Below are 22,336 nucleotides of genomic sequence, written 5' to 3' on the forward strand. Positions count from 1 at the left end.
ATACATTGTAACGTAATGTGAATTTGTCTCATACTGTGTGGTGTAATGTGAATTTCGGCTCATGCTGTGTGGTGCAATGTGAATTTCGGCTCATACTGTGTGGCATAATGTGGATTTTGGCTCATACTGTGTGGCATAATGTGGATTTTGGCTCATAATGTGTGGGGTAATGTGGATTTCGGCTCATACTGTGTGGCATAATGTGGATTTTGGCTCATACTGTGTGGCATAATGTGGATTTCGGCTCATACTGTGTGGGGTAATGTGGATTTCGGCTCCTACTGTGTGGTATAATGTGGATTTCGGCTCATACTGTGTGGCATAATGTGGATTTCGGCTCATACTGTGGGGTAATGTGAATTTTGGCTCATACTGTGTGGCATAATGTGGATTTTGGCTCATACTGTGTGGCATAATGTGGATTTCAGCTCATACTGTGTGGCATAATGTGAATTTTGGCTCATACTGTGTGGCATAATGTGGATTTTGGCTCATACTGTGTGGCATAATGTGGATTTCGGCTCATACTGTGTGGTATAATGTGGATTTCGGCTCATACTGTGTGGCATAATGTGGATTTCGGCTCATACTGTGTGGCATAATGTGAATAAAGGGCACTACTGTCAATAGCTGGTGAGCATGGGGACATGTGTGACAAATGCTGGTGTCATACAGAGGAGGAGTGTGATGGCATAGAAAGAGGCAGATGTGGCTGTGATGGAATTTGTGTATATTTTAAACTGTACTTTTGTTATATTAAGACTCAAATGTTCGGCCCTCTAAATCTCCCATACTTTTCAGAATGTCCCACTGAAAATTAGGGTGTAGGTGCTTGGGCGTGCAAGGGGTGGGGTGTGGGTGGTACAGATGCACCTCAGCCCACCACTCTCTAGTTCCGCCACTGGGTCAGGGATAGGTTAGGAAAGTGTAAGCAGTGATAGGATGCAGCAGCAGCTAGGACTCTGGGTTATGCCGTGGCAGACAGTCAGTACTAGCTGGTGGTCGCACCATTATGTTTCATTTTATTTATCTGGGGTGTATTATATCTACTTTATTATTAGGAACTAGGGAGAAATTAGATTAAGCCATGTGATTTTACTGAAAGAATGTAAAATTGTACTAGACAAGTCCCTGGGCGGTGTTGGACACGTGTGATACCCACGTTTGGGGTACCCCTTCTGCTAGTTAAACCAGCTGCAGATGCACTGTGAGGATTAAAACCCTTTTAACACTGGTTGCTAAGCAACCATGGCACCCAGGAGAGGAATATGTATAGCACTAGGACCCTGGGCTTTCCATCAGGATCCCTGCAGAGCGGGAAGCTGGGAGCGCTCTGATTGGCCGTGTGTGTGGGGAGAGAAGAAGGGAGGAGAGCTGCAGTGAGCAGAGAGCAGCATGGCAGTGAAACAGGATGCAGTGTGTGTGGGTGTGAGGAGCTGTACGCGGAGGTCTGGAGGCGCGCTGCGCTGGGAGAGACTGGGCACCGAGAGAAGGCTGTCATCCTGAAAAGCAGCAGTGAGAAGTGACCGGCAGGAGCTGGCAACAGCAGCAGATAATACAGGTACTCTCCCTCACCCCAGACAGCCCCCACCTATGGGCACCCAGACCAACAGTGATCACCCTGACAGCTTGCAACATCACAGCCCCCTTGGGACAGATCACAGCAGGACTCTATGTACAAGGAGAGGGACACGTGTGATTTATTTGGGGCTGCCTGCCACTGTACCAGAGAACCTTAAGGGATGGGGTTGTTTGAAACCCTCTGCTTCCCCTTACCACTGCAATTGCAAGGAAAACACAAAGTGACACTTATCCCTAGACTGTTTGAGCTACAGCACCATGTGTGTGCTAGGATTGGGTCATTTGCTCTGTGTCCCACTGTATGCTGATATCAGTTCTTACTCCACAGCGCCCTCTATTTGAAGCTCATTGCTACACTGTGCTATGACTTACTCCACAGCGCCCTCTATTTGAAGCTCATTGCTATACTGTGCTATGACTTACTCCACAGCGCCCTCTATTTGAAGCTCATTGCTACACTGTGCTATGACTTACTCCACAGTGCCCTCTATTGGAAACTGGTGCTATACATTTCAGGTAGCTGCTCCACGCCACCACCCGTTGGATTACAAATACTGTGCACAGTGCAAACTCATTCTACAGCACCCCCTGTAGGACATTGATATAGCTGGAACATTTTGTCAGCAGCGTAAACTGAACACATCCAATCTAGCGCCATCTGGCGGACACTTTAGTAAATACGGAGTGGATAGAAATGCCAGCCCACGCTTATGTTGTACTTTTGTTTGGGTAAATGCCTAATTCTATTGCAGCATTATTCCAGACTGATGCAGTTGATTGTCAAAGTCCTTCTTGTGTTCTAATTGCAACATTACACATTTATACTTGATGTTACAGGTTGCTTCAACAAACAGGTCGTGTTGATATGTAAATGTACTTGGCTGGTAATACCCAAATATCATTTGTAGTGGCGACTAGTGAAACCAACTATAATAAATTGTTGTCAATACGATTCTGTGTTCTATCTATATGTGTGGGGCTCTCTTGGGGTGTCCATCCTTCTGCCACAGGCTCCTGAAGTAGAAGTCGGGAGAGGTCTTAAAGCCGTAAGCGTCGATTGAAGAAAGCAGGTACAATTGCACTCACACACGCAGGGGGGCTATCACACACGCCCAAAAGGCAGTGCTAGACACACCCCTCCTGTAGTGCACCCCCTAATAAAATTAGCTGCGCACGCCTATGCTCATAACGTTTAATTTTATTTCCTTTTAACTTCCCCCTTGATGCTGGACATCCCCACTATCTGGTAAGTCTTGGGGGGAGGGTGCTGCTGCCATGGCCCATGGCTAGACCTTACACCTCTGGTGCTGCCCAAGTGGGGCCACTAGTACAAATTTTTCCAGGGCCACTTTTTGTTCCCAATCCACCCCTGCCTTGTGGCATCCAATATTTATATTATATGGAGTATTACCTCCAATCATAATTGTGTGAGTGGTTAAATATTGCAGGGACGAAGGGCGTGCAATGGTTTAAGGGGTCGTAGCCCCTTGCAATGGCGTGAACAGCGCACGTAGGGCCTGGTGAATCACCTAGTAGGTTCTTTGGTTAGGGGAGTGGCGGGTGCGGGGAAGATGCGGGTGGGGGTCTGGAGCCACCGTGGGTGGGGAAGAAGAGGTTGCGGGGGTGCCACAGATGGGGGAGAGGTGGGGGCGGTGGTGCTGCGGGTGGGGGAAGGGCGGGAGCAGGGGTGCTGCAGGCGGGGGAGGGGGTCCGGAGCTACCACGGGTGGTGGAGGGGGGTGTGGGGGTTGGTGGGGTGAGGCAGGTGAGGCAGAGCCTTTCCTGTCATACTTACGTTTGTGCCAGAGTTTTGACTGTATAAAGTAGATGAAAGATATAAATAATTTGATTGAAATATCTACTTTGCATTATTCTAATCATTTTTATAGGCAAAACTCTGGAGTAAAAATTCTATGGCAGGTGAGGCACTGCCTCACCTGTCTATCTTTTCCGCACATCTCTGATCAAAACTCAGCAAATTTCCAGGAGTTTATACTGCTGCACCTGTGTATAATGCCCAGATGTACACTTTGGCTCATATATTGGATGTAAATCTGGCTCTGGGGCTAGCCAGTGCCTCCTGAGCAATTTAGCTCACCGCACGTCCCTGTGCTGCGGGTGGGGGAAGGGCGGGTGCGGGGGTGCTGCGGGTGGGGGAGGGAGTCCGGAGTCACCACGGGTGGTGGAGGGGGTGAGGTGGGGGTGCCACGGATGGGGCCTGGAGATACTGCGAGTGAGGAAGGGGTTGGTAATGCTTCTCCTGCTTCTCCTCCTGGAAGCAGCTAAGCTGCTGTCCTCCCTTTGGCAGTGGCTCTCCCGGAGACTCGTACAGCAGCCAGTCACTATTGTTACAGCCGGTGTACCAACGCGCTGCATTACAGGGAAGAAGATGCACTCAATAAACTACAGCTTCCAGCAGCCCGTAGCGCAGGAATGCTTTGGCGCTAAGGGCTGCTGGGAGCTGTAGTTTATTTAGTGCATCTACTTCCCTGTAATGCGACGCATTGGGACACTGGCGCTAATAATAGTGACTGGCTGGCAGAACTGACTAACTTGCTGAATCAATGTAAAAGGTGAGAGTGCTGTGCAGTGTCAGTGACACTGCACACCCACTGCACTGCACAGCACTGTCACCTTTTACATTGATTCAGCGTCCAGACATTACCCTCCGCGATATCACCCACTCTATCCGTTACATTAGCCATCTCGGGGCTTCCAGGCCGGCAGCCCAGGTGCTGTATTGCAGAGTCAGGGCCTCTGGAGATCTAGGCGTGGCTGTGGTGGGGAGGCACTTCTGTAACATCTTGCGCAGAGGAGGCTCCGAGAGTATGTGGTGCAGGGAGGGCTATGAAAGCCTTCCGCTGCGCCGCTTTCATACACATTTATGCCGGTGGCCGCAGCAGCTTTTGTTCCACCTGCACCGCGGTTAGGGAGTGGGGAATGTTGATGTCGGAGGGGGCAGGTCGACTGGCAACAGGACATAGGACGCTGCAGTAAAAGGATTTTTTTCCTCCCTATCTACAGCGCAGAGACTTGCTGCAGATGCAGTGGCATACCCTCCAGCTGCACCTTTTTTTGCAGGTACAGGACCTTTTTTATGGTCTGTACTGATTTTTGGCTCTCCGAACTTCCATTGAGAGTATAGAAAAAGGGGCATGGCCCTTTTCGAATTTGTAGCGATGTTTATATGTAAGTTGTTGGAGGGTATGGTGCTGCAGATGCAGTGGGCCTATTTTGGGGTGTGGACCTGGATCTGCAGCTCTATCAGCCCCATTGTTAATCTTGCTCTGGGAACACACAGCAGCCAAAGGGCAGAGCCTCCCATTGGATGTATCCTGTGTGGGAGGGAGTTTCTCGCCCAATCAGCTGTGGACTGGGTGTGATAGAACTGCTGCTAACCCAATGAGAGCTCCTAGCCACACCCAGCATTTTCTACACAGTCACCGAGTGACAGATCTGGGCCAGTATTTACTAAAAATCCGAGTTTGGACGATTTGTGTTTTTTTTTCTAAGTCACAATCCGGGAATTCACTAAGCAGAAAACTCGGCAGTGTCTGGTCTTTTCGTAATGGTTTGATTTGAAAAGTTCTGAAATACGAACGAATAGACCATCGGTCAAACGTGGCTGTTATTTCATACAATACGGGCATTCACTATTCATTCGTATTTGGGTGTTAGTTTCTGAGTGCTCAAGTGCGTGTCTATTTTTTTCGATTCAATAAAAAAAGCAGCAAAAAAATAGACCTGATTTTTCCAGTCGAGTTTGGATAACCATGCACGGATCAGTTAGATCTGTGCATGGTTATCTATGGGAAAGGGTCTGTTTAGTGTAAAATCAGGAAAAAAAATTGCGCGGGGTCCCCCCTCCTAAGCATAACCAGCCTCGGGCTCTTTGAGCAGGTCCTGGTTGAAAAAATATGGGGGAAAAAATGACAGGGGTTCCCCCATATTTAATCAACCAGCACCGGGTCCTGGTTCCAAAAATACAGGGGACAAAAAGCGTAGGGGTCCCCCGTATTTTTGAAACCAGCACCGGGCTCCACTAGCCAGGTACATAATGCCACAGCCGGGGGACACTTTTATAGTGGTCCCTGAGGCCCTGGCATTAAATACCCAACTAGTCACCCCTGGCCGGGGTACCCTGGAGGAGTGGGAACCCCTTCAATCAAGGGGTCCCCCCCTCCAGCCACCCAAGGGCCAGGGGTGAAGCCCGAGGCTGTCCCCCCCATCCAAGGGCGGCGGATGGGGGGCTGATAGCCATGTGTAAAAAATGTGAATATTGTTTTTAGTAGCAGTACTACAAGTCCCAGCAAGCCTCCCCCGCAAGCTGGTACTTGGAGAACCACAAGTACCAGCATGCGGTGGAAAACCTGGCCCGCTGGTACCTGTAGTACTACAACTAAAAAATACCCCCAAAAAACAGGACACACACCGTGAAAGTATAAGTTTATTACATACATGCACACCTCCATACATACATACATACTTACCTATGTTCCCACGAGGCTCGGTCCTCTTCTCCATGTAGAATCCTTGGGGGACCTGTGAAAAAAATTATACTCACATAATCCAGTGTAGATTCTGTCCAATGTATAATCCACGTACTTGGCAAAACAAATAAATGGAAACCCGACCACGCACTGAAAGGGGTCCCATGTTTACACAAGGGACCCCTTTCCCGGTCTGCCAGGACCCCCCCCCCCCCCCCTGAATCCTGTCAAAGAGGGTCCCTTCAGCCAATCAGGGAGCGCCACATCATGGCACTCTCCTGATTGGCTGTGTGCTCCTGTAGTGTCTGTGAGGCAGCACACGGCAGAGATACAATGTAGCGCCTATGCGCTCCATTGTAGCCAATGGTGGGAACTTTGCGGTCAGCGGTTGACCGAAAGTAACCTCACCGCTGACCGCAAAGTTCCCACCATTGGCTACAATGGAGCGCATAGGCGCTACATTGTATCTCTGCCGTGTGCTGCCTCACAGACACTACAGGAGCACACAGCCAATCAGGAGAGTGGCACGACGTGGCGCTCCCTGATTGGCTGAAGGGACCCTCTTTGACAGGAGTCAGGGGGGGTCCTGGCAGACGGGGAAAGGGGTCCCATGTGTAAACATGGGACCCCTTTCAGTGCCTGGATCGGGTATGCGGTTTGTTTTTTTGCCAAGTACGTGGATTATTAAAAAAGGACACGACACACTGGATTTAGGTGAGCATAATTTTATTTTCAGGTACCCTGGAATCGACGTCGAGACGTGGGCCGAGTCGGCATCTGAACATAGGTAAGTATGTGTGTGTCGGAATGTATGTAATAAAGTTGTACTTTCAAGGTGTGTGTGTCCTGTTTTTATTTGGGTATTTTTTTTGCAGAAGAACTATAGGTACCAGCGGGCCCGCTTAACCCCCGCATGCTGGTACTTGTGGTTCTCCAAGTACCAGCTTGCGGGTAAGGCTTGCAGGGACTTGTAGTTCTTGTTCAAAAAACAATATTCTTTAATTTTACACTTGGCTATCAGCCCCCCATCCGCAGCTAATGGAAGGGGGGGACAGCCTCGGGCTTCACCCCTGGCCCTTGGGTGGCTGGAGGGGGGGACCCTTGATTTAAGGGGTCTCCACTCCTCCAGGGTACCCCGGCCAGGAGTGACTAGTTAGTGATTTAATGCCAGGGCCGCAGGGACCTATATAAAAGTATCCCCGGCTGTGGCATTATCTCTCTGACTAGTGGAGCCCGGTGCTGGTTCAAAAAATACGGGGGACCCCTACGCTTTTTGTCCCCCGTATTTTTTGCACCAGGACCAGGCGCAGAGCCCGGTGCTGGTTGATCAAATATGGGGGAACCCCTGTCAATTTTTTCCCCATATTTTTTTTTCCAGGACCGGCTCAAAGAGCCCGAGGCTGGTTATGCTTAGGAGGGGGGACCCCACGCAATTTCTTTCAGATTTTTAAACACTTTAAAAACCTTTTTAAGGTACACAATGAAGCCCTGCACGGATCTCACAGATCCGGCCTGGATTCCTTGTGTTTTGTCAGGCAGTGTTTTACTCATCACTCCCGTAAAACACTGCCTGATATTACGAATCACATCGACATCGGAAAATACGAATTGTGAAAAGTCGGCAGCTTAGTGAATGACCGTATCAGGATTCAAAAAGTTGCAGTAAAATGCACCCGATACCACTCGAGTTCAAACACCCTTCAAAACGGTCAAAACACGAATCTTTGTAAATATACCCCCTGGGCTATTATATAGAAGATGAAGCAATTTTATGTTTATTGATGTGTGTGAAGTCTCGTGTTTTTATTTTTTTAAATGTCATCTTCATGTTTTGGTTTTAGAAAACCATCCTCAAAACCATTCAGATTTAAAATCTAAATCTTGTGTTTTGGATTTCTTGAAAATGATTAAAGTCCACAAAAACCATGTAATTTTTGCAATCCAAAACACGAAATTTTGTTTTCAAATCTGAATTCCGAACCACGGGAAGATCTGACCCAGGACTCAGTTCAGATTGGATCTCCTCAGGAGATCCTAATCGGGACTTGATTCGGTTCGGAACACCACAATTTAGGTGAATTCAGATTTCTGAAGAACAGAACCGCCCATCTCTACTTTATGTACTGTATACTTTACTGTATACTTTACTTTACTTTACTTTAGAGATGTTTTGGTGTTGGTTTTGGTTTTGGTACCCTCAATGTTTTGTTTTTCAGCTTTGGCAAAATCACCATTAAGTATTTTGGTTTGGATTTGGTTTTGGATGTCTTGAAAATTGCTGGAAACAGCTAAAATCATGTAATTTGAACCTATTTTTGTTCCTACAGCATTACTAACATCAATAACATTTATTTCCAGTCAATTTTGACCACACTATCCTTTGTGAAATGACACCGGAAATCACAAGGGATGGACTAACAAGCAATCCAAAACCCAAGATCCCGACTGGAAATCTGAGTTCTGAACCGAGAAAAGCTCTGAATCAGGAGTTTGGTGGGTTCGGATCTATAAAAAAACAAACTGCACATGGCTACTCTACATAAGCTTTTATTTTTTTTGTTTTGCTGGTAACACAATAACAGACACATATTTGTAAATGACTAAATAGAGTTTTTATGTAAGAGAGTAAAAAAATAAAGAGGTACTGTAAACCTCGTTTTGGGGGCACACTTTATATCTAACTTAAAAAGTACTTAAAAAAGTATAAATGTGTGTGTGTTTGTGTGTGTGTGTGTGCGCGTGCATTGGCATAGCCAGATTAAGGGTGGGATGCAGGGCATACTGTACCCCGGCTTCCCTTTGTCAGGGCCCCCCCCGGCCAGAGCACACTGACATCACTAGCTTTCCCTCTTAAGCAGCAGCAGAACCAGCAGCCAGAATGCGAGCAGGACAGTATGCAGTGCAGGCAGAGACACAGGAATATCATGTTTCATGAGCTACCGACAGAGGAGAGATAGGAGGGTGGAGAGAGCTGTAAGTGACACAGGGATCCCAGCTTCTCCTTCTCCCCGCCTGGGTGTCTGAGTCCTGTGTAAACTGTTATGCAACTAAACCATTTGGGTCTAGAGATAGAGACACACACAGAGAGTCCTCCTGAGTCATGTCCCACTGTGTAAGTAGTACAGAGGCTGCTGCTATTTTTGCATGTGACAAGATAAAACCTAACCCTAACCAGCCCCTGTAGGCTAGCCCTAACCCTCCCTGTAGCCTAACTCTAACCTCCCACTGCAGTCTAACCCTAGCTTCCCCCTGCAGCCTAACCTTCCTGCCACAGCCTTACCCTTATGTCAACACCGTATGTTGACATTTTAACAATGTTGACATCATAACTGTCGACATTGTCAACATTATGAAAGTCGACATTATCATTGTAAAGCTTTTGACTACACCCTGGCAGGGAAAGGTAGGGTTCCCATTTTTAACAGTCATACCTGGAGCAAGTATTACTTCATGTGAAAAACATTGAGTTATACGGACAATCAGTTTTCACCGTGTATTGTATTGGAAGCACCCAGCTGTTGCTGATGTTTTAGGATTTTATGCTTAATAACTCTTCCTTTATTTGTTACCTAATAAGTATATTGCTAACAGAATAACGAAGTTTGCATATTCACATGAATACATTTACATTGATGGGATCAGAACATTTGGCATCGTTATAATTGTATGTACAGTATAACATTTCATTATTGTTAACTAACTTGGGGGGTCATTCCGACTTGTTCGCTCGTTATATTTTTCTCGCAACGGAGCGATTAGTCGCTAATGCACATGCGCAATGTCCGCAGTGCGACTGCGCCAAGTAAATTTGCTATGCAGTTAGGTATTTTACTCATGGCATTATGAGGTTTTTTCTTCGTTCTGGTGATCGTAATGTGATTGACAGGAAGTGGGTGTTTCTGGGCGGAAACTGGCCGTTTTATGGGTGTGTGCGAAAAGACGCTACCGTTTCTGGGAAAAACGCGGGAGTGTCTGGCCGAACGCTGGGAGTGTTTGTGACTTCAAACCAGGAACGAAACTGACTGAACTGATCGCAGTTGCCGAGTAAGTGTGGAGCTACTCAGAAACTGCTAAGAAGTGTCTATTCGCAATTTTGCTAATCTTTCGTTCGCAATTTTGATAAGCTAAGATTCACTCCCAGTAGGCGGCGGCTTAGCTTGTGCAAAGCTGCTAAAAGCAGCTTGCGAGCGAACAACTCGGAATGAGGGCCATGGTTGGCTGGAGATAAAGGATTCAGGGGGAGTTGTATCAAGCATTGAGACCTATAAGGCTTGTATCAACCAAGTATCAACCAATAAGCATTTTGGGGAGTTTTAAACAGAGCCTGCAAACTGACAGAATCTGATGGGTTGGTACTTTATCTCTCTCCACTTTTTCTCTTGCCACGACTTGATACATCTCCCACTTTGATTCTTCCAGTGGAAACAGTATAACCGAGAAAGGCCTACTTACTGTATAAAATTCATGCACGGTACAGATTGGAGAGTATGGTAATTGGTTGAGTGTTTCGGGATTGCAGTGTTAATAACATAAATATTTTCGGTTCTCATTTAGCAGTCCTTTACTTGAGAGTAATAAAAGTGTTCAACATGGCTATATTTGCCCAAAATACCATAAAATGCAGAACTCATGCAGGACACAGACTGATGCAGTGCCATAACTAGACATTTTGGTGCCCTATGCCAGAAAACTAATTGGTGCATCCTCTTCCTCCAGGGGCATTTCTTTATGGGAATGAGGCGTGGTCACAGAATAGTGCCAATTCACATTACATGGCACAGTAGTGTCCTTTATTCACATTACACTACACAGTAGTACACCTTACACACACAGCCGTGCAAGTATACTGGTACGCTCGGGTACGGAGTACTCTTAAGAACTTGGCAGCTGGTACGCAGTACCACCTGCCACACACTTTGCCATTACCACAATTATAATGTGCCACAAAGCAACAAGACCATGGTGCTTGGCAGCATGACGGCTCCTCCCACTTTGTCAGGGTTACTGGGAGTGTGACAGTGGCTGTATTTTCCTGTTATAATGGAGGCTTTACTATATATTGTTATTATATTGGGAGCATTACTATATATTTCTATTATACTGGAGGTATCACTATATATTTCTATTATACTGGAGGCATCACTATATATTTCTATCATACTGGAGGCATTACTATATATTTTTAGCCTTGCCTCCAGATTTAAAAAAAAAGGCACTGTGTCGTGTGGCCACACCGCTAGTGTCATGTAGCCAGCCCCACTAACAGCATGTGGCCACGCCTCCTCACAACACATGACCATTCCCATTCAGCACTCAGTACCACTAAGAAAATATTTCTACTTTCACCACTGTACACACATTACACCACAGTAGAGGCCCTCATTCACATTACACCCCAGTAGTGCCCATGATACACATTATGCCACGTAGAGCCCCTGATGCATATTATGCCAGGAAGAGCCCACATTATGCCAGGTAGAGCTCCTGATACACATTATGCCAGGTAGAGCCCACATTATGCCAGGTAGAGCCCCTGCCAGGTAGGAGGTGTGTGTTGTGTTTACCCCTCCACGGAGCACACAACTTTTCCTTACAGTAGACTCTACAACCACAGAGTGGGAAGCCAGGAGGGCCAGAGCATCTGGATGACATGCTGCAGAGTTCCACAGCTACCGTTCTACGTAACACTGTAACAAGTAGCCGGGCGCTGCAGCTACCTAGCGTGGACACACAGAGTGGTGTGGACCTGTGGGTGTAACTGGCGGTTCAGCACCCACAGAGCTTATGCACTGTGTGCCAGTAATCGCTACAACACACCTACTTGTGGTCCTGTACTGATGTGTGTGTTCTTGTGTCTCTATAGCATATAACATGTTGGGAAAATCTGAAAATATCACAGACTCAGAGAACATGGAAATAAAATCCCATAATTTCGTAGCACAGATGTCTTACCCTACCAAAATCGTTAGACTTCATTTCTGAGGCAAAAGATCATTTAAATTCATAAATGTATAAACAATGTATTTAATCAAATGATTGGGTTTTTTTGTTTTGTTATAAAGAAAGAAATACAATACATGGACAATTATATCTTTTGTTTGTAATGGTAAACTTTTGTTTTTTTTCCACCCATAATCTTTAAAGCAACGTTTATTTTCCCATAATGCATTAAGTGTAGCTACTGTACTGTAAGTTTGTATACCTCGTTTGCTTGTCATAGGCAGTGGCGTAACTCCCAGAGGCAAAGGAAACATTTGCCACCGGGCATAAGCCATCAGGGGGGCACAGACGAGCAGGCACTGAGGTTATAGATGAATCCATAGATGAACCCATCTATAACCGCTGTATGTTTAACCGATGCTGACCATGCAGCACACCTGCCGCTACTGCTGCTTTCTCACAACAGCAGAGTTCCGGGATCTCGTCACCGCTCCGCGCCGCCGCTGTCACAGCATAGCTGGGCATAGGCAAACTACGCATTTGCACTGCCTAGGGTCCGGCTCTGCTTAAAATGATGGTGGTTCGTGGGGAAGGGGCACCTGCCAGCGACTTTGCAATGATTTGAGCTGTCCGTCTCAGCTGAGATCGGGCAGCAGCCGACAGGACTGCTCTGCAGCGGGAGGGAGTGCCGGCACAAGCACAGTTGCCGAGCAAGGCTCGGCTGGCTGGCAAGTATAAACTAGAGATGAGCGGGTTCGGTTTCTCGGAAACCGAACCCCCCCGAACTTCACCCTTTTTACACAGGTCCGAGGCAGGTTCGGACCTTCCCGCCTTGCTCGGCTAACCCGAGCGCGCCCGAACGTCATCATCCCGCTGTCGGATTCTCGCGAGATTCGGCTACTATATAAGCAGCCGCGCGTCGCCGCCATTTTCACTCGTGCATTGGAGATGATAGGGAGAGGACGTGGCTGGCGTCCTCTCCGTTTATTGTTGAAGTTGATTGCTTTATTGCTTAATTGTGGGGAGGACTGGGGAGCAGCTGTTAGGAGGAGTACAGTGCAGAGTTTTGCTGACAGTGACCACCAGTATACGTTGTCTGCCTGAAAAACACTCCATATCTGTGCTCAGTGTGCTGCTTTATTGTGGGGACTGGGGACCACCAGTATAATTAATATTATATAGGAGGAGTACAGTGCAGAGTGCACTGCTGTACCTACCTCTGTGTCGTCTTCCATTAAGTATACTATTCATCTACATTCTAAACCTGTGGTGCATTTTAGTTTTGCAGTTTGCTGACACAGTGACCACCAGTATACTATATATAGCAGTACGGAAGGCCACTGCTGTACCTACCTCTGTGTCGTCATCCATTAAGTATACTATCCATCTACATTCTATACCTGTGGTGCTTTTTAGTTTTGCAGTTTGCTGACACAGTGACCACCAGTATACTATATATAGCAGTACGGTAGGCCACTGCTGTACCTACCTCTGTGTCGTCATCCATTAAGTATACTATCCATCTACATTCTATACCTGTGGTGCTTTTTAGTTTTGCAGTTTGCTGACACAGTGACCACCAGTATACTATATATAGCAGTACGGTACGGAAGGCCACTGCTGTACCTACCTCTGTGTCATCATTAAGTATACTATCCATCTACATTCTATACCTGTGGTGCGCCTCTTTTTTTCTTTGCATCATGTGCTGTTTGGGGACAATTTTTTTGAAGTGCCATCCTGCCTGACACTGCAGTGCCACTCCTAGATGGGCCAGGTGTTTGTGTCGGCCATTTGTGTCGCTTAGCTTAGTCACACAGCGACCTTGGTGCGCCTCTTTTTTTCTTTGCATCATGTGCTGTTTGGGGACAATTTTTTGGAAGTGCCATCCTGCCTGACACTGCAGTGCCACTCCTAGATGGGCCAGGTGTTTGTGTCGGCCACTTGTGTCGCTTAGCTAAGTCAAACAGCCACCTTGGTGCGCCTCTTTTTTTCTTTGCATCATGTGCTGTTTGGGGACAATTTTTTGGAAGTGCCATCCTGCCTGACACTGCAGTGCCACTCCTAGATGGGCAAGGTGTTTGTGTCGGCCACTTGTGTCGCTTAGCTTAGCCATCCAGCGACCTTGGTGCGCCTCTTTTTTTCTTTGCATCATGTGCTGTTTGGGGACAATTTTTTGGAAGTGCCATCCTGTCTTGATTAACACTGCAGTGCCACTCCTAGATGGGCCAGGTGTTTGTGTCGGCCACTTGTGTCGCTTAGCTTAGTCAAACAGCCACCTTGGTGCGCCTCTTTTTTTCTTTGCATCATGTGCTGTTTGGGGACAATTTTTTGGAAGTGCCATCCTGTCTTGATTGACACTGCAGTGCCACTCCTAGATGGGCCAGGTGTTTGTGTCGGCCACTTGTGTCGCTTAGCCATCCAGCGACCTCGGTGCAAATTGTAGGACTAAAAATAATATTGTGAGGTGTGAGGTGTTCAGAATAGACTGGAAATGAGTGGAAATTATGGTAATTGAGGTTAATAATACTAATGGATCAAAATGACCCCCAAATTGTATGATTTAAGCTGTTTTTGAGGGTTTTTTGAAAAAAACACCCGAATCCAAAACACACCCGAATCCGACAAAACATTTTCGGTGAGGTTTTGCCAAAACGCGTCCGAATCCAAAACACGGCCGCGGAACCGAATCCAAAACCAAAACACAAAACCCGAAAAATGTCCGGTGCACATCACTAGTATAAACATGCTGCTCTGTATGGGCGGCTGCCGGCAGGACAGATCACTAAGCTGTCACCCTCCTCCCGAGCAGCCCCAGCACCCTCCCTCCTCCAGCAGCTGCAGCGAAGCAGAGGTAGGCCTCCTGTGTCCTCAACTCCTCCTTACACTGATGCTGTCTGTAGTATCTTGGGGTCACTGATGCTGTCTGTGGGTCACTAGTGCTGTCTGTAGTATCTGCGGGTCACTGATGCTGTCTGTATTATCTGGGGGTCACTGATGCTGTCTGTAGTATCTGAGGGTCACTGATGGTGTCTGTGGGTCACTAGTGCTGTCTGTATTATCTGGGGGTCACTGATGCTGTCTGTAGTATCTGGGAATCACCAGTGCTGTTGGTAGAATATGGGGGTGACCGATGCTGTAAGTAGCATATGGGGGTCACCAGTGCTGTGGGGAGGGGGCACCACTGTCTATATCGCCTCCGGGCACTTGGTATGAACTTACGCCACTGTACATAGGGAAGAGATGTACTACGCCTTGGAGAGTGATAAAGTGGAGAGAGATAAAGTACCAATCAGCTTCTAGCTGCTATCTTACAGGCTGTGTTTGAAAGATGACAGGAGCTGATTGGTTGGTACTTTATCTCTCTCCAAGGCTTAGTACAGTACATCTGCCCCAAAATAAGATGAAGTGGATTTTATGGCCTTAGCAAATGTCAGGTCACATGGTCTCCTGGTTTTTAATTGAACATTATGATACCCCTCAGTATATGCTTTTCCATATATATCCTCTTGTAGAGGAAGCTACTACACACTCCTTTAGACTTATGTTGAGTTAATCATTTTTGTCATCCTGAATTGTCTAATAATACAAACAAACTTTGCAATAATCTGATTTTTATTTCTGTTCTTAACATTTTCTCACCAGCAATAAAATGTTTGAGCATCTGGGTCCCAGGCGAGTCCTGCTAGACGCGTTGGAGATGTACACAGGCCATTTGCAGCTCTGTATGTTTAGATGTTGTATTGCTATTACATTTTAATGACTTTCCAGTTTATTTGTGGTCAGAGCCTATCACCTTGTGCCCAGATGCACACTGCATTCAATGTGTGCTCTTGTAAGCGGGAGATATCCCGCCATGCTCTTCACATTTGCAGGATTTTCAGAAGTGATAGCATTTTCTTTACTTAATATATAGATGACACAACAGTTTTAACCTAGCAAATAAAAAATAAAATAAAAAATGATATATTAAAGTGAAGAAATGTCATCATCATCATCATCATCATCATCATAATTTTATTTATATATCGCTTGTTTCAAGTGGGACTCAAAGTCACTTAACAGACATCAAAAGTATGGTACATTGTACAAAGAATTATATCAAATTGAAAAACATCCTATATAATAAAAGGCTAATGCTGTTCCTCACCTGTTATGTGCACCAGCAGCCACTAGAGGCCGCCCAATAGGCCAATTGACTCCTTTGTGTGCTGCAAGCTGTCACGGGTGAAAGTGATACTGCAGAGAGATGTTACAGCCTCCTAAACTTCTGCTGCTAATATTAATAATACTGATCTTTTTCACACTTGCTGAATACGGAGAGAAGGTGCTAGAGAGAGAGATGGAGTAGGGGCAGATAGGGACTGGGGGGTGGAGAGTGGGGTAGGTGCATATAGGAACTCGGGGAGAGAGCGAACAGGAGGGTTAGGGCAGTTAGGGATTGGGAAAAGAGAGGGGGGAAAAACAGATGCAGGAACCTCAGGACGGTACCGCAGTACTCAGAGCGGAGGCACCAGGGACACATGTGGCCACTTACCGATGGAGGAGAAGGTGAGTCAGTCCGGGGGAAGGGATGAGTCCCTGTGTGGGGTGAGCAGTGCGGTCATCCTGGGAGGAGGAGGGTTCAGTGCTGGGGTTGCAGATGATGTGGGTAAGGAGGAGGCAGATATTCGGCTCAGATGCCTTATATATAATGCAGGCTTGTGGAGGGGTGAGGTCCTGTGCTCACCCCTCCCACACCCGCACAGGCCATGTCCAGACCCTCTGGCCAGTTGCTGTTGGCTACTGGCCTCCTCTACCCCCAGACTGGACAGGAGCTGTGCGGGGACTGGTAAACTTAAACAGTCCAGCACTTGTGTATAAATGCAGCATCTGTTGGTATAATATGATCCAAATCTACATGATACAGTATAACATGATGAGTATCCTTCTATAATTCATTTTTATAAAGAACCATATGTACTGTAGGTCATCACATCAGATGGTTACATATATAGTGGGTTTGTGTTTTTCCTGTTGGAGGCCAATGTGGTGTTATTTATCCCATCAGGGGCCACTGTGTTTTATTTGTTCATGTTGAGGCCAATGTGTACTTGTCGAGGGCCAATGTTTTTTTTTCTGTTATGGACCAATGTATTTAATTTTTTTCCTATTGAGGCCAATGTTTTTTTTGTTATTTTCAGTAATCCAAGGCAGTCCTGTCCACTCCCCACCTACCACAAAAAAATAAATCCAATAGTATATTACAAAAAATGGGGGAGGAAACCGTGGGGGCCCAAACCGGTACCTTGGCTAGGGCCCCATGAGTTCTAAATCAGGCTCTGGGCACAATCCCTCTTTTTCTCTATATAACTGCCCACGAGATTGGACATCTTGTGTACTAAGCTGCTCCCAACACCATTGGTAGAACCTACTGCGCGCGGATCACAGAACTCCACAGCTCGCTTCTTTAGTAAAACTACTGCTCACTGGCAAGCAGGCCAGAGTAAAATACTAAAAATTAGTAGCAAGTGGCCGAATTATAATGTGGCCAAAATAAAAACTCTTTAATAAATGAAGTCCTTAGTGAGCTATGATGTTCCTGCATGGACTCTGTAAGACAATTATTGTGGGATATGTGTTCCAGGGACTGTTACAGTACAAATATTAACTCAAAAGTAACTTACAGTATACCCTATGGCCCTCATTCCGAGTTGGTCGCTCGCAAGCTGCTTTTAGCAGCTTTGCACACGCTAAGCCGCCGCCTACTGGGAGTGAATCTTAGCATAGTAAAATTGCGAACGAAAGATTCTCAAAATTGCGATTACACACCTCTTAGCAGTTTCCGAGTAGCTTTAAACTTACTCGGCATCTGCGATCAGTTCAGTGCTTGTCGTTCCTGGTTTGACGTCACAAACACACCCAGCGTTCGCCCAGACACTCCTCCGTTTCTTCAGCCACTCCCGCGTTTTTCCCAGAAACGGTAGCGTTTTTTCGCACACACCCATAAAACGGCCTGTTTCCGCCCAGAAACACCCACTTCCTGTCAATCACATTACGATCACCAGAACGAAGAAAAAAACGTGAGTAAAATTCCTAACTGCATAGCAAATTTACTTGGCGCAGTCGCACTGCGGACATTGCGCATGCGCATTCGCGACTAATCACTCCGTTGCGAAAAAAAATAACGAGCGAACAACTCGGAATGACCCCCAATGTTTCATTCCTTTTGCAATACATACAATACAATTTGTATGGGTTATAAGTTATCTTTGAGTTATTATTTTTATGTTTGAGTAATTCACAGCTGCAAATTATTTAAGTAGATTATCAGGATTCTGTTTAAATACATTTTTTTTGTGTGGCTGAACATATTCATCTGTTTTACTATTACTGTTGCTTTATTTTACTTTGGGAATTCATTGCCTTCATTTTTTGCTTCATTATAATAAAGGAACTTTATTTGCAATCTTCCTACCAGTCTAGTTTCTAATCTACACATTCTGATTTTACACACATGCTGTTACACATTCTGCCACTATATCTAATCAAATCTCCTTCACATTCCATCAAACACTCCGCACATGCCAACAGACCCTATGCCTTCATATCCCCTACCATCAAATCACCCCCTACACATGGCATCAGATACCCACACATGTCATCAGACTCCAAAATATGCATCAGACCCCTCAAATATGCTATTAGATCCACCACACATGCCATGAGATCCCCCAAATTCCATCATACCCCACTATCGGCTCTGCACATACCATCAGACTCTCCTTACACATGCCAACAGACTTCCTGTACATAAAATTAGACCACCTTCAAATGCCATTATCGTGACATTCTCCAGCAGACCATCTCTGATGATATCACTCCTATGTTGCTGCTCAACTGCTGATATAATAGCTGCAGGGACCTTCTCCCCCCTCGCAGTATTTTGTTGACTAGCCATATAGGGTGTCTGTTGCATTAGCTAATCCATTGAGGAACTAATAGTACTGTAGATGACTTTGCCATTACAATTTGATCCAGTTCACATGGGATCTGTGAGTGTTGACATTGAAGAGACCAACTTGAGACAAAATAAAGTTACATTTAAAAAGTTATTTACAAAATAAGAGACAAATGCATCTACTCTGTAAAACTAGGTGATTAGATATTAGAGTAAATTAACAGGGCTGGTCCATTTTCATAAATGCAACCTGTCAGTATCTACAAAACGTGTTCTTTCCCGATTTTGAACCCGACTAATGGAAAGTGCAAATGGGACTGATCATTAGACAAGACTCATCAGAATATCATGCAGTCTTCCTGCTTGCATCTTCCAAAATTACCACCCCTCCACTTACTCTGCAGTCTCTTCCCTCCTCTCCGTATTGTGTTTTTCCAAATCCCTAGATTCGAAACTCCAGCGAGCAGGATCCTCTGCAATATTGTAATTATATAACTATATGAAAGAGTTTACTTGTCAGTTTCATTTCCTCTGTTTATGAGATACAGATTCTTGGAGGAGACGGAAAAGAAAAAGAGGAAGAAGAAGAAGAATAGGAAGAAGAGAAAGGAGGAGGAGGAAGAAGAAGAAGAAGAAGAAGAAGAAAAAGAGGAGGAAGAGGAAGAAGAAGACGAAGAAGAAGAAGAAGAAGAAGAAGAAGAAGAAGAAGAAGAAGAAGAAGAAGAAATTCCTCATTTACGGCTTAAGCATTTTTTATTTAACCTTACACACCGTATACATCTTAATAGCGATGTGTGACAGGACTTCAGAGGTCCTCTTTAAATGTTATCAAAGTGAAGGCAGACAATTTTACTTAGTGCAACCAATATTCATTAAAGTTCGAATATCAATTCACTATGAAATAGTTTGATGATTGATGCCATGATGAAAAGCATATTCAGAAAGTTAAGGGGAAAACATAATCAGGTAGTACATGGGATAAAACTAATTTCAACTATGTATAGAGTGTTTGGAGATATAAAGTAGAACGGACTGAAAAAGGTGCTAGGTTTCATTTGAGTGTGAAGTTGACCCTGTGTGTGTCTGTGATGTCATCTCAAAAGGTCAACAGTTTCTATCTTGACATTCATAATGTCCACACTACAATGTTGGCAGTAGTTATGCGGATATTGTTTACATTTTGACAGGCATCATGTTAACATTGTCAGAATGTCGACAGTTGAAATGTTAATATTGTCAGAATGTCGACATTAGGGTTAGGTTGAGGGCGGTAGGGTTATAGTTAGGCTGCAGGATGGAGGTTAGGGTTATACACTAGAGCAGGACTGGCCAAGCTGTGGCTCTCCAGCTGTTGTGAAACTACAAGTCCCAGCATACCCTTCTACACTTTTGCTATTAGGAAATGCTAAAACTGTGGCAGAGCATGCTGGGATGTGTAGTTTCACAATAGCTGGAGAGCCACAGGTTGGCCAGGCCTGCACTAGAGCAGTGATTTTCAACCTTTTTTTTTGTGCGACACACCAAACAATATTTTAAAATTGCCAAGGCACACCATCAGTTCCCCACAGAAAAACAAAACAAAAAAAAACACACATTGGCCCTCACAGTAAAAAAAAAATCCACACATTCATTGGCCTACACAGAAAAAACAATCACATTGCTCCCCACATAAATCATGTTGCTCCCTACATAAATCCTATTGCTCCCCACATAAATCAATCACACTGCTCCCCACTTAAATCCTATTGTTCCCCACAGGTGAAAAATAACAAATATTAGCCCCTTCCTGTCAGCTTTCCTCCTCCCTGTCCCTCAGTGGCAGGAGTTCATAGTGGAGTGCTGTGAATACTGAGCAGCGGGCGGTTGGGCAGGTGTGGATGTGGGTGGGCAAGGAAAGCAGTGGATGCAGGCGGGAACTGGAAGATGTGTATGCAGGCAAGTGGGCTGGCTGGGTGGTGAGACGCCGTGACCTATGATATCACACTGCCGCGTCTTCAAGGCACAGGTCACAGCCGGAGCATGAATGATCCTCTAAGAAGAGCCTGGGCCAACAGTTTACTTTGAAGGTGCAGGAAGCTGCTCTGGCTCCACTGCACACCTTGCAACTGGTCGCGGCACACTAGTGTGCCACGGCACACTGGTTGAAAAAGCCTGCACTAGAGGGAGGGGTAGGGGTAAGGCTTAGGGTTAGGGATAATAGAGAATTACTCACCTGAACGCAGAAGGTTGGGAGGTCTGACCCAGCAGTCGCAGTCACATGACTGCTGGGACCCGGATTCCGCCACACAGTAGCAGGTAAATCACCACTTGGCCACCAGGGGCATTCCATCAGTGTCTACATGATGAATGTCAACACGGTCAATATCAAAATTATGATCATGTTGATGCGCTGAATATCGCCTTTATAACTTTATATATCATACCCAATTCTATTAGTTAATAAAGAATTGATGGTCTGCATTAACAGGATTACTTGCATAGCTCACACCGTGACTGACTCTACTGTGTCAAAACGTTATGCCTCATGCCTCTGTGTTCATACCTCATGCCTCTGAGCTGTCAACAGTTCCTAGCAAATTCATAGACTACATTCTATTCTGAATATTACTTCAGCACATGCAGTGGATGCCTCCACTGTGTGCAGCCGATGGGGATAGGGAATTATATCTGATCTAGAATGATTAACACAAAATAAAATATAGGAATGTGCTGGTTAAGGATGCAATGGCATTTTCTATCATTATCAAGCAGCTGAAGAGTAAAACAAGCCCCGAGGCATGCAGAAAATAAGAATACAAGCTATGGAAATAAATAAATCAGGACGTGAGGTGAAAGGAAAGCAATTTTAAATAAATGCCACTTCAGTGTAAGCCTTCATATTATAGATAGAGCTGGGATATTGGAGAGCATAAAAACACTGAAATATTAAACCAAGAAGGATTGTGTCTTTTTGGCTTTAATGACAGATAGATGAAAAAAATAAAACGATAGAACAGTTCCAAGGCCGATTAAGAATTAACAAGACTCCGAATGAGAGCATGAAGCAACTTTTTGTTTATGGGAAGTAATAATACTTTTTTTTACTTCCCATAATTTTAAGGTAAGTACACCTGGAGCATGGAAAATTCAGATAGCTAAAGACAAACTCTATAAATAATTGATCCTTTCTTTTAAGAAACCGTTTGTCTTACATTGTAAGTGGTTATACTGTATATAATATGGCAATTTTATATTTGATAGAAGTATTTGATCTTTGGGAAAGCATCCGTGTCTCCGCACTGAAATGCATTGGCAACAAGCTTCGTTGAAGAGCAAGTAACACACGCGAACACACGGGAAGCAGTCAGAATCCCGGCTGTCGGTATCCCGGCAGTCAGAATACCGAC

This window comes from Pseudophryne corroboree, chromosome 5 (assembly GCF_028390025.1).
Source record: "Pseudophryne corroboree isolate aPseCor3 chromosome 5, aPseCor3.hap2, whole genome shotgun sequence".
NCBI classification, from domain to species: Eukaryota; Metazoa; Chordata; class Amphibia; order Anura; family Myobatrachidae; genus Pseudophryne; species Pseudophryne corroboree.